At 38.6% G+C, this 12564-nt stretch overlaps 1 long non-coding RNA gene across 1 annotated transcript in view; it reads right to left on the bottom strand.

Moving 5' to 3' along the window:
- The window catches only part of LOC144374489 (uncharacterized), a 56758-nt gene extending 44642 nt beyond the window's left edge, over positions 1-12116 (bottom strand). Inside the window, exons 1-2 of the long non-coding RNA XR_013433865.1 lie at positions 11958-12116; positions 9951-10073 (exon numbers count right to left, since the gene is read on the bottom strand). This is a non-coding gene — a long non-coding RNA (uncharacterized LOC144374489). The remainder of the gene's footprint in view (positions 1-9950; positions 10074-11957) is intronic.
- Positions 12117-12564: the final 448 nt, after the last annotated feature.

Below are 12564 nucleotides of genomic sequence, written 5' to 3'. Positions count from 1 at the left end.
AAATCCTAACCTTCAAAGTGATGGCTTTGGGAGGTGGGGTACTTAGGATATGATTAGGTTATGAAATCTTTACCCTTATAAATGGGATATTAAATGCTCATATTAAAGAGACCAGAGAGAGAGAGAGAGAGAGAGAGAGAGAGAGAGAGAGAGAGATACATTGCCCCTTTTAACCTTTTACAAGATAAGGCACCTTCTATGAACCAAAAAGCAGGCCCTCATGAGACACTGAATCTGCTGGCACATCGATCTTGGATTTCCCAGCCTCCAGAACTATGAGAAATAAATTTTTGCTGCTTATAAGTCACCCATTCTGTGGCATTTTGTTATAGCAGCTCAAACAGACCAAGAAATCCATTATAAAATTCCTCCATTTAGTAGCCAATTATGATCAATACCTATTCTGATACATATAGCAAAACGGTGATACTTTATCAGAACTTCTGCATTAATTACTTAACATTCCCAGAAAAAATTTTAAAAACTTTCCCTAATCATCTATTTGGTTACCCTGTTCACTCAATACAGAATTATTTGCATGTATTAACCAATTTTCCATTCAGGGCAGAGCAAACCTCCAAAAGTAATCAATTGATGATACTTGGTTTTATTTATTTTTTTTTTAAGAGAGAATGAGAGGGGGGAGGAACAGAGAGAGACAGAGAGAATTTTAACATTTATTTATTTTTTCTTAGTTCTCGGCAGACACAACATCTTTGTTGGTATGTGGTGCTGCTGAGGATCGAACCCGGGTCGCACGCACGCTAGGTGAGCGCACTACCGCTTGAGCCACATTCCCAGCCCCCAATACTTGGTTTTAATATTTTAAAAATGACTTTCCCTTCTTTGAGATACAATACACATACTGTAAAATTCACCATTTTGAAGTATACAAGTCAGTGGTTTTTACTATATTTCTAAAGTGGGAGACTATCACCACTAAATCAACAATATTTTCACAGCCCCAAAATGAAACCCTGCACACATTAGTCATCATTTTCCCTCCACCCATAGTAGGAAAGCACTGATCTATTTCTGTCTCTAAATATTTGCCTATTCCAGACATTTCATATACATAGGATCATGAAACAGATGGCCTTTTATTTAAGCCTTCTTTCACTCAGCACAATATCCTCAAGATTCACCCATATTCTAACATTTTTTGATATGTTCTTCCTTTTTATGGTAATATCCCATAATAGAGATATATCACATTTTTTAAATCTGTTCAGCATTTGATGGGACATTTGGCTTGTTTCCCATTTTTTGGCTATTATGGATAATGCTACTGAAAACATCTGTGCACAAATTTTTGTATCAACATGTTTTCATTTCTCTTAGGTATACATCCAGAAGTAGTATGGTAAATTATTACAGTAACTCTGCTTGTAGGAACTGCCAAAATGGTGGTACCATTTTATATTCTGATTAGCAATATATTAGGGCTTCAATTTCACCAATTCTGTGATTCTGCACATCTTCCTCAATACTTTTATTGTCCATCTTTTTAATCTTAGTGAGTACAAAATGGTATCTCATTGTGGCTATGATTTGCATTTCCCTAATGATGCTAAACATCTTTTTATGTACTTATTGACCATCTGAATATCTTTTGGGGGGAAATATATTCAAATGAATTGTCCATTTTTTTAATTGGGTTGTCTTTTTATTATTATTGAGTTCTAAGAGTTTTCTGTATATTCTTAATTTTGATCAAGTCTAATTTACCTATGTTATTTTCTGTTGCTTGTACCTTAGGTGTTGTATCTAAGACACTGTTAACCCACTCCAAGGTACAAAAACTTACACAAGTTTTCTTCTAAAATTTTTATAGCTCTTACATTTAGATTTTTGATCCATTTTTTAGTTCCTCAAACATGAAATTCATTCCCTTGCATTACAGCTATCTAATGGTACTAGTACTATTGGTTGAAAGAACTATTCTTTCTCCATTGATCTTTGAGCACTATTTTTTAAATTTTTTGTGGAGATTTATTTCTGGACAATCAATCCTATTCCATGATTTATATGTCTATCCTGATGTCAAATCCATAATCAAATTTACTACTGCTTAGTAGTAATTTTTGAAATTGGGGCCTATGAGCCCTTTGACTTTTTTTCAAGATTGTTTTGTATAGTATGGGACCCTTGTATTTTTTTTAACATATTAGGACCAAAATATTAATTTATGCCAAAAAATATTCAGATGGAATTTTAACAGAAATTATGTTGAATCTGTAGATCAATTTGGGGAATATTATCATCTTAATGATAGAACATCTTCCAATAATGAACATGGGATATCTGGTCCTCTTGCATTTCTCTGAATAATGTTTTCAGATTTTCAGTGTGAAAGGTTGCACTTTTTCTGTTAAATTAATTTCCTTTTAAAAAATATTTTTATTAGTTATTGATGGGCCTTTATTTATTTGTTTATATGTGGTGCTGAGAATAGAACCAGTTTCTCACACATGCTGGGCAAGCACTCTACCACTGAGCCACAACCCCAGCCTCATCTTCTGTTAAATTTATTTCTAAAGTATTTTATTCTTCTTTATATTTTTATTAGTGCATTATAGTTATACATAATAGTGGTATTCTTTGTGACATGTACATACATGCATATATTGTAATTTACTCCATTTCATTCTCTAGACTTCCCCTTTCCCTCCCTTCCTCCTTTCCTGAATCCCCTTTCTCTACTGATCTTTCTTCTATTTATTACCTTTATTTATTTAATTTTTAATAGGTACATTATAATTATACATAAAACTGTGACTCATTGTGATATATGCATACAGCACATAGCATAATTTAGTCCATTTAGTCTTCCTCCACTCCACCCTGCCCCTCAATGACTTTCTTCTATTATACTATTCTCCCTTCTGTTTTCATCAGATTCCCTTTTATTATTCCTTATTTCTCTTCACTTCCACACAGGAGAGAAAAGATTTGACCCTCGTCTCCCTGAGTCTGGCTTATTCACTTAGCATGTTGTTCTCTAGTTCTATCCATTTATCAGCAAATGATATAATTTCATTCTTCTTGATGGCTGAGTAGAACTCCATTGTGTACTGCCAGTGCCTCAGCTGGCACTGAATCATGAGCCACTACACAGCTTTGTAGATTCAAATAGCAATTCTTTATTCCAGAACTCACACCGGCCTCCAGCTAACACGTTCTGCTCCAATCTCCAATCTCCAATCTCCAATATCCCGCCGCCCCCAATCACCTAATCCACAGAGGCTTTTTCCAAATCCAATTTGAATCTCAATGGGAACACGCAGCAGGAACACCCTAATCCCAGCAGCAATAATCTTCAACCTCCAACTTCCCTAAAACCCCTATTGTCTTAAAGTGGGAATGCCTTAAACCCAAATTATCTTAAGCCCGGATACTTCCTCAAGCCTGCAGGATACTTCCTCAAACCTGGATCCACCCTCGTTCACCTTGAGCAGGGTTGCCTTTCTCAAACACACATGCAAGGTCACAGCGGATTTCAAAGGAAGTCCATGTAACAGGGGGTATGCTGGCAAGGATTTTGAATCGTCATTCCTACTTGGCAATGGCCCTCAGCAGTGTACATATGCCATACATTTTCTTCTCTTCTTTTATTCTTTTTAAAAAATTCTTTTTGAATTAATGTTTGAACTATTCATTGCTCAAGTAAAAATGATTTTGATACTTTTATCTTGTATTCAGCCACCTCATTGAACTTGTTTATTAGCTCTAATTTATGTGAGTGTGTTCCTTAGGATTTTCTACATAAAAGATCATGGCATCAGAAAATAAAAACAGTTACACCTTCCTTTATTACATCTTATTTTGGCCTGATTGCCCTAGTTAGGAGTTCTAATGTAATGCTGAACATAAGTGGCAAGAGTGTATACCCTTGACCTTTTACTGATCTTAAGGGAGAGCTTTCAGTTTTTCACCAGTAAGTATATGCTATGTTTTCCACTGCTGTTCTTGATCAGGTTGAGAAAATTCCATTCCTAGTTCATTGAGTGTTTTTAATCATGAAATGGAATTAGATTATTGTCAAATGCTTTTTCTACATCTGCTTAAACATCATTTAATTTTTGCCCTTTATTAATTATATGTTACATTAGCTGATTTCCTATGCTGATATGTATACTGTTTTAAAACTGTAGAAGTTAAAAAACAGACCACTAAATAGTTATTATAAAGGGTCAGTTGGTCCCATTATTTTTGAGACTGTGGCAAGGCAAAACATCATGGCAGGGAGCATGTAGTAGAGCACAACTGTTTACCTTATGGGAGTCAGAAAGCAAAAGAAAAGAGAGGAGGGGTGTAGGTCCCAAAAGGATTTTCGAGAGCACGCCTCCATGACCTAACTTCCTCCCACTAGGCCCCACCTCCCAAAGGTTCTATTACTTCCCAATAGTACCACAGGATGGTGATCAAGCCTTTCACACATGGGCCTCTGGGGAAATTCTTAGATCCAAACTATAGCAACAGTAATACAATAAAAGCAAATTCCTTTGGGGAAAAATGAATGAAGGAGTATGCAAGTTAAAAAAAGATTAAAGACAGAATTAGTGGTAAAGTTGAAAATGCAGAGATTAGAACAACTGTCAAGTAATTCTACCTATAAACAATTCTTTTTATCAGGGAAAACCAGAATACTTCCTGCTCTCTACCTCTTTCTTCACTGAGTCTCCAACATATGGTTAGCAGGGACTTGGTAGTCAGCTGCAAAGTGACAACTGTTACCAAAGTATTTCTCTTCTATTCATTGAATAGATAATTTTTTTCTTTCTTTCTTGGCATAAAAAAGCTTCTATATATAGACTTGTATAAGAGATAGAAGAATTTATTAGCTCTAATTTATTAGAAAATTAGGTTACACCAGGTTGTATGCGTGTGTACAAGCACATATGTACACTCATTTTTTAATTACATAACATATAAACTCCCTTAACAGATATTTAAAAAATATGAAAGGGGAGCCCACCCTGTGCAATTGCTATGTAGCATGATCACTGACACACCATACACCCCTAGTAGGCAGTCAAGGATAGGGTCAAGATACAACATTTTAATATTCTGTCCAGGGTATGTGATACAGGTTTAGAGCAGAAAGAGACATTTTTTGAAAAAAATTAAATGAGATTTGAGTTCTAAGCCATGTGACTTTGAAGAAATCCTACACCTATAATCCAGAAAAACCATGCCATATTTTCTGGGCTTCTAAGGAGAAGACCAGCAATACTTGAGTTCTTGGTAACTGTCTTCCAAAGCTGTAAGATACTTCTCCCATGAGAGGTCAAAAGTAAAGAAAGGGTTTCCACTAATCCATACAGCATCTATAAGTGAATTAGAAAAAATGTACCTCTTCCTCTGAGTAAATGAAGCTCCATTCCAAGGCACATAGCATGATGAGTGGAGCACAGCTGGATTTCAAGACTACACAGCCCTAAGCCTGGAACCTTCATAGCAACTTCACAACTGCCAGAGGGCAGAGTCATTGGTGCCAGACACAAAGTAACCGTGGCAGTGCTGCCAGGAAGATCTGAAAGTGTCTTTTTTGTATATTCCTCTGATATCCCCTGCATGCTGTGAATCAGAACTGACTTGAGAGAAGCAAGATAAAACTGTTCTAGATGAAAATATAACCTCCGGATGGGTCATAGGAGGACCCTAGTTGGGTTGCTTGGCAAGCTCTATTGGAAAGGCTGAGAGTTGCCTAGGGAAAGGCAATCAGGTGTCCAACAGTCACTAAACATAATAAAGAGAATCAGATGCTATTTTAAAAGAACAACTGCCCAGAAAACTCTAAGGATCTATGCATATGTATCTATAAGTCATTTTATGTAACTTAAATTTTGACTAAACTAACTTCATCTACAAAATGTACGTCAAACATAATCATTTCTTACCATCTTTACTAACATTTCTCTATTCTAGGCCATCATCACCTTTTGGCAGAACTATTATAATAGCTTCCTGATTGGTCTTCCTACTTCCTTCTTGCCACCTTAGAATCAAGTCCCCATTTATCTAGATTAATAAAAAACCCATCATTCCCTGCTATAAAACCCCCTTGTGAAGGATTTTTCAATAGGCTTTTCAATAGCAGAAGGAATCACAGTTGCATTTCAAGTGTTTATGCCAATACTTGTTCAAGTTGGGTTAATGCCCCAAGGGGTAAACTCTGACCAACAAGAAACAAGCAATGGGACTCTTCTAAGAGGTGGTAGTTTCACGTAGTAGAAGATGTACCATGTGACAAGACAACCAGCTCAGTTTACTTGCAAGGTTAGGGCCTACTTGGTAGCATCTTTCCTCCTTTCTTGCCTTATTTATTCTTTTCTTTCATTCTTGCTGCTCTGGGTTTGTACCACTCAATAAAACCTTACCTCCAGTTGCTTTCTGAGGACACAGGGCCCAAGCCCTACAAATCAGCTAAAATGACCTTTTCTGCAATCCTATCACACACAAAACTGCTTTACCACACTTCAGATTCGGAAGTCAGACAGATAATAGTTGCACATTCTTAGACAAAGGTATTTCACGTCTCTTAGCCTTATTTTATTTATATATAAAATATGAAGTATAATAAAGTTTACTGAAATTAATCAATGTAATATAAATGATGCCAGGTACATTATTTATATTAGTATTTCCAGTGCTTAATATGTCATCTACTACACTGTAGGTATGCCTAATGCCTACAATGTTTACAATAGTACATTTTCTCTGTATTTAAAAAATTCCAACCAAGTAGCAAAGATTGAAAGACCTGTAAGGTCTCAATACAAATAGCCAGTAATCTGTAAAAACACATTAAATCTATACATGAATGCTCTCTGAAAAATGGCCCTTTACTGCAAATAATTCACTTTACCTGGGTTTTTGCCTCTCCAACTTATCACGAAAAACAATTAAGTCAAAAGTACAGATGTCGCCAGCTTTAGGCACAATATATTCCTGAGAGGATGCACACAAATCAAATTTCTGTAAATCAAACCATATTTCACAAGCACTAGGGAAAAAACACCCTTTAAAATGACTTCAACAAATAATGCTATAGTAAACTGTTACTGTAAAATGAAGGTTTCTTCATAGCCGGTGATTATGTTGACTTATAATTTCATTAGGTTTTCATAAGAAAGGAAATACAGCAATCAGCATATGGCAACATGAGCTCCCTCCCACCCCACATGAAGTCCCATGCTTGCTCAGGACTCTACAAGCAAGAAGATCATCACCAGAACTGAACACAGCCAATGCTATGCCTGGAGTCTGTGAAACTGTTGTTATAAAGTTAAAAAAATGTATGGCAACAGTATAGATTGTCACAGGTATGATGTTACTTTGTCTGACAAAGCAAGAACAGCAAATAGAAACTAAATATTCCTATAAAACCAGTGTTCAAAAGGAAGATTCCAGTTAATAAAATTATCATAAGCATTTATATTATTACAAGCTTTTGTGGATATATATATGGATATTGATAGTATTCATGCATAAAACTCACAGGATAAAAAATATGCATCAGAATCATGATAACTCTGTGGTGGCTTAACAGGTAACTCATTTTAAAGGTTTCTCTTATGTTTTCCTTTATTTTAAAAAAATTTTCAGGCATATGCATTACTGTTTTGGGTCTCACAAATGGACTTCCACAAAGGAATCATTTGTTTCTGACACTTTTGGCTTTGGCAAAAAGTTGGGAAAATCACCACATTTCACACTGCTAAAGCCCTTTCACAGAAAATATTTCTTGTATTATCTGGATTAGACTTGAAGAAAACAATATTAATATTGTTGGCAATCAGTTTTACCATCTCTAATTTTCCTGATGATCAAGCCACATTCCTACATCTCTGATTACACTGATGGTATACGGGTATTGTTCTACTTCCTATAAATGTAAAAGGTAAACGCTGTGCCTTCAAGGGCAGTTATGCAATGCTCCTAGACAGAATTCCAAAAGTCTGCATCTCTTACAAGAAGATGCCCAATTGTCTAGGCAAATGTTGGCAACCTTGAGGAGTGTTCCTCACACTGGGAGTCTGTGCCTTTGGCAGCCACTGCAACAGACTGAATCTCAATTAGAGGCTTATCATATTGGTACGGAATGGTTTGTGCAGCCTACTAATTGGAAAGCCTGCCTGTCTAGTAAATACTCCACTCTGTGGATTTTGTTTTGTTTGTGGGAGTTGTGGGTGGGGAGTTACAAAGGATTGAACTCAGGGGGACTTAACCACTTGAGCCACATCCCCAGCCCTACTTTGCATTTTATTTAGAGACAGGGTCTCACTGAGATGCTTATGCCTCACTGTTGCTGAGGCTGGCTTTGAACTCATAATCCTCCTGCCTCAGATCTCCGAAGCTGCTGGGATCACAGGCATGCGCCACCACACCCCACCACTCTGTGGGTTTAAGACCTAGGTTCTTTGCTCCTCCCCTCCCCTTTGCCAAGCATTTTTGTAAAACCACATGTCAAGCGCCTATGAATCATAGGTTATTGTCCTTTACTCTAGAAGACACAATGACATAGGAGAAAAAAAATAAGGGTTTCTCCAAGGAATCATGAAAAAAGACACATGAAAGTTTCCTTTCTTAAATCTAAGAAGTACACTAGGTACTGCTCACAGTCTTTACAGAGTTCTAAGTCAAATGGTTTCTGGACAGTGTTATATTGAAAAAAAAAGTGATTCAATATTTAGACTTCTATTAAATGTTTTGTGTTTGATTTTTCAACTTTTGTTAGAATATATTGGTACCACTCACTCAACATATGATATACAGAATCTACAACATCCAAAAAGAGATACATTAAGATACTAAGAAAGAGTTGGTCTGCTTCTAGATCAATATTACTAATCAGTAGGGAAATGCAAAGCAAAATCATAAAGGGATACCACTTCACACCCATCAGGAAGAACTATCATTTTAAAAAATGAAAATCCTAAGTGAAGACTTAAACAAACTGGAACTCTTGTGCATTGCTGATATGAACGTAAAATGATACTGTCTCTATGGAAGAGTTTGATGGTTCCTCAAAAAGTTAAACATAGAATTACCCTATAATACACCCAAATTAACTGAAAGCAGGGACTCAGATAACTTGTATACTAATGCTCACTGCTGAATTACCATAATAAGTAAAATGTGGAAACAATCTATCAACAGATGAGTAGATAAAGAAAATAAAGTACACACATACAATGAAATGTTATGCAGACTTAAAAAGGAATAAAATTCTGACACGTTACAACTTGGTTGAAACTTAAAGACATTATATTAAACGAAATAAGCCAAATATAAATTAATAAATATTGTTATGATTCCACTTATAAGAGATATTAGGTCAGGTAAATTCATAGAATCCAAAGGTATTACAGAGGTTACCGGGGATAAGAAAATACAGGAAGTCAAAACTTAATGAGTATAGATCTTTTGTTGGGGATGACAAAAAGGCTCTGAAAATGTGTAATGTGATGAATATTGTATACACTTATGCCAAGTTAAATGGTTAAAATGGCAAATTTAAAAAAAAAAGATAACTGACTTTAAACAAAAGTAATAACAACCTAGGGTAGGCTTACAACACACAAAAAAGTAAAATGTATAACAATAGCAGCATCAAGATAGGAAGAAGAAAAGGGAAGCAAAATATTAAGTTCTTATACTTTAAGTGGCACAGCAAAATATCACTCAAGGGTAGACTGTGATAAGTTAAAGTTATAGCTTACTGCACTAAAATAAAAGACTTAAGTCTAATAAACCAACAAAAGAGATAAAATGAAGCCATAAAACATCAAGAATCAAAATATAGTCTGATCCAAGAATTTATTCCCTAGAGAAATTCCTTGATAAAATGCAATATATATTTTTTTATCATCCAGTGAAAGGTTTATTAAAACTTAATCAGAGGTATAATTAAATCAATGAAAGTAAATGGCAAAAGCACTCACTGCCCAGACTGGTGAGGTAAAACCCAGAATTGCAGCCTTAGTTCCATCGGCAACATATGGAATGATATTTTCTCCTAGAGGTGTATCTCTAAACAAGGCTCTGAGGATATTCAAAGCATGAACCTAGGACAAGAAGTTCAAAATTAGCTGTGGGTTAATAACTATGGTGATTCTAAATCTGTATATAAAATTACAAGAAGAAAGTAATAATATGCAAGTGAAACAGTAGATTTAATAAAATAATAATTGATAAAAATAATTTTTAGACATTAGTAAGAACAATGTAATAAAAAAATTTGATCCAACGAACCTATAAGGAATCCTGAATCTAACAAACACATTCTTTTCAAGGAACATTTATTCTTTAAAATGGCCTCAAACAAGGAACATTTATTTTTTAAAATGGCCTCAAATATAGGATTTCATTTTTATAACATTAAAGTAAAAGGTAAAACTAAAGTGTTAGAAATTAGGATTTTGGTTACTGTCAGGGAAACAGTGCTGATTAGAAGAGAACATGAAGGGGCCTTGGTGTCCTAGAAAAGTTCTGCTTCTTTCTTGTTACACAAATGTGATCACTTTGTGAAGCTGTAATGACTTGCACACTGTATATTATAATTAAATCTAAAAATGCATATAAAATATGACACGGACAGCATGAGAAAGGAAGAACATAAGCCAATCTCAATTATGAACCCAGTGAGAAGCATAAATGTATATCCTTTCTAAAGAAAATTTAATAATGTATAAAAACATGTCAAAGTTGAGTTCATTCTCAGTATGCAAATATATTATATTTAAAAATCAGCATAAGTGCTGGGAATGTAGTTCACTGGTAGAGCAATTGCCTAGCGTGTACAAGGCCCTTCAATCCCCAGCATTGAAAACTACAACAAAAAGAATAACATGTAATTCATGATATTTGAAAATTCTACGGAAAAACAAAACGTATTTATCTCAAATGATGCAGGAAAGCACTCAACAATTGGTTTTTTTTAATCAGATAAAGGACAGATTAAAAATTTCAACAAATAACAACATAAAGATGCCTGCTATCTCTATTTCTAGCAAAATTGTGCTACAGGTTCCAGCAGCAAAATAAGATAAATAAAAATTTTTAAAAGACTAAGCATTAGAAAGCTAACAAACTTAGGATTACCTACTAGGGATACAATTATCTATAAAGAAAATCCTAAGAATTTATAGATAATTCATTAGTTATATTATAGCAGTTCAGGTAAGTTGCTAAACATAAGTACAACAATCACCAAAAAATCAATTTCATTCTCACAGAGAACAACACATAATATAAAATTTTGAAATATCATTTATAAGAAAAATATATAGAAATAAATCTCATAAAAGATTCATAAGACTTTTATGAGGAAAATATATGCATTCCTACCCACAGGTATGAGAATTTCTGTTGCTTACCAGCACCTTGGTATTATCAGACCTTTACAGTTTACTTTTCTGTATGAAATGGCTCGGACTCAGGGGCCAGAGGCGGCACGACGCTATGGGGGAGTGGGCAGCGCGGGCGGGCCAGGGGTCGGCGGGACCCGGGGACCGGGGGACTGGAGACCCGGCGCGGGAGCGCGGCTTGGGCGGGCAGGGGGCTCCGGCGCAGGGGGAGGATGCGCGGGCGGAGGGGCTCTGCCACCGGGCGCCAGGTCGGTGCATGGAATGCCGGGAGCCGCGCCGGGGCGGGGGAAGGGGTCCGCAGGGCGGGCGGGGGGGGGGGGGGGAAGGGGTCCGCGGGGCGGCGGGCGGGGGGGAAGGGGTCCGCGAGGCGGGGGGGGGGGGGAGGGAAGGGGTCCGCGGGGCGGGGGGGGGGAAGGGGTCCGCGGGGGGGGGGAGGGGTCGGGGGGGGGGGGAGGGGTCGGGGGGGGAGGGGTCGGGGGGGGAAGGGGTCCGCGGGGCGGCGGGCGGGGCCGGGGCCGGGCGCGCCGGGCGGGAAGGTGCGCCGGCCCAGGTCGGGGTCGGGTCCGGGAGGCCCCCTCCTACCTATGCCGGGCGCCACGTAGACGGAGTAGAGCAGCGAGGACGAGAGGGAGAAGAAGAAGAGCGCAGCAAGCGGCGCGGCAGCCACAGCAGCCCCCGGCGGGCGCACATGCTGCAGCCGGGCGGCCGCTCGAGGGCCGGGCCTGCTCCTGCCGCTCCCGTGCGCCGCTGCCTGGGCCTCAGCCGCCGTCTCCGGAGCCTTGCGGGCCGCCGCCGCCGCCTCCCAGATCCCAGCCAACGGCCGCCGGGCGACGGGCCACATGAAGCGGGCGGGGCCGCGCGGCTCAGAGCAAGCGCAGTGACGGGGGCGGAGGGGCGGGGCCAGCGCCGCCGGCACCGTCGCAAAAGACCCGCGTGCTCGCCACCCGACCCCCGTCGCCCCCGAGGCCGCGCAGCGGCTTTAGGGAGCGTCACTAAATGAAGACAGCCCCTCTACCTGCAGGGCCACCGCCCAGGCTTGCAGGGAGCGTCTCTCAAGAGCCAGCCGGCTTTGCACTTGGGCTCCTCAAGAAGGGGGCCAAGGGGCCATCTGCAAAGTCTGACCGTCTGATAGCCCACTGCAGCAGAAGAACTGGGATTGTAATGCTTGGGGGGACTCGGCTTTCATTCA

This window comes from Ictidomys tridecemlineatus, unplaced genomic scaffold (assembly GCF_052094955.1).
Source record: "Ictidomys tridecemlineatus isolate mIctTri1 unplaced genomic scaffold, mIctTri1.hap1 Scaffold_722, whole genome shotgun sequence".
NCBI lineage: Eukaryota > Metazoa > Chordata > Mammalia > Rodentia > Sciuridae > Ictidomys > Ictidomys tridecemlineatus.
Note: the sequence above shows the minus strand (reverse complement) of the source record. Positions and strands in the feature narration are given on the sequence as shown.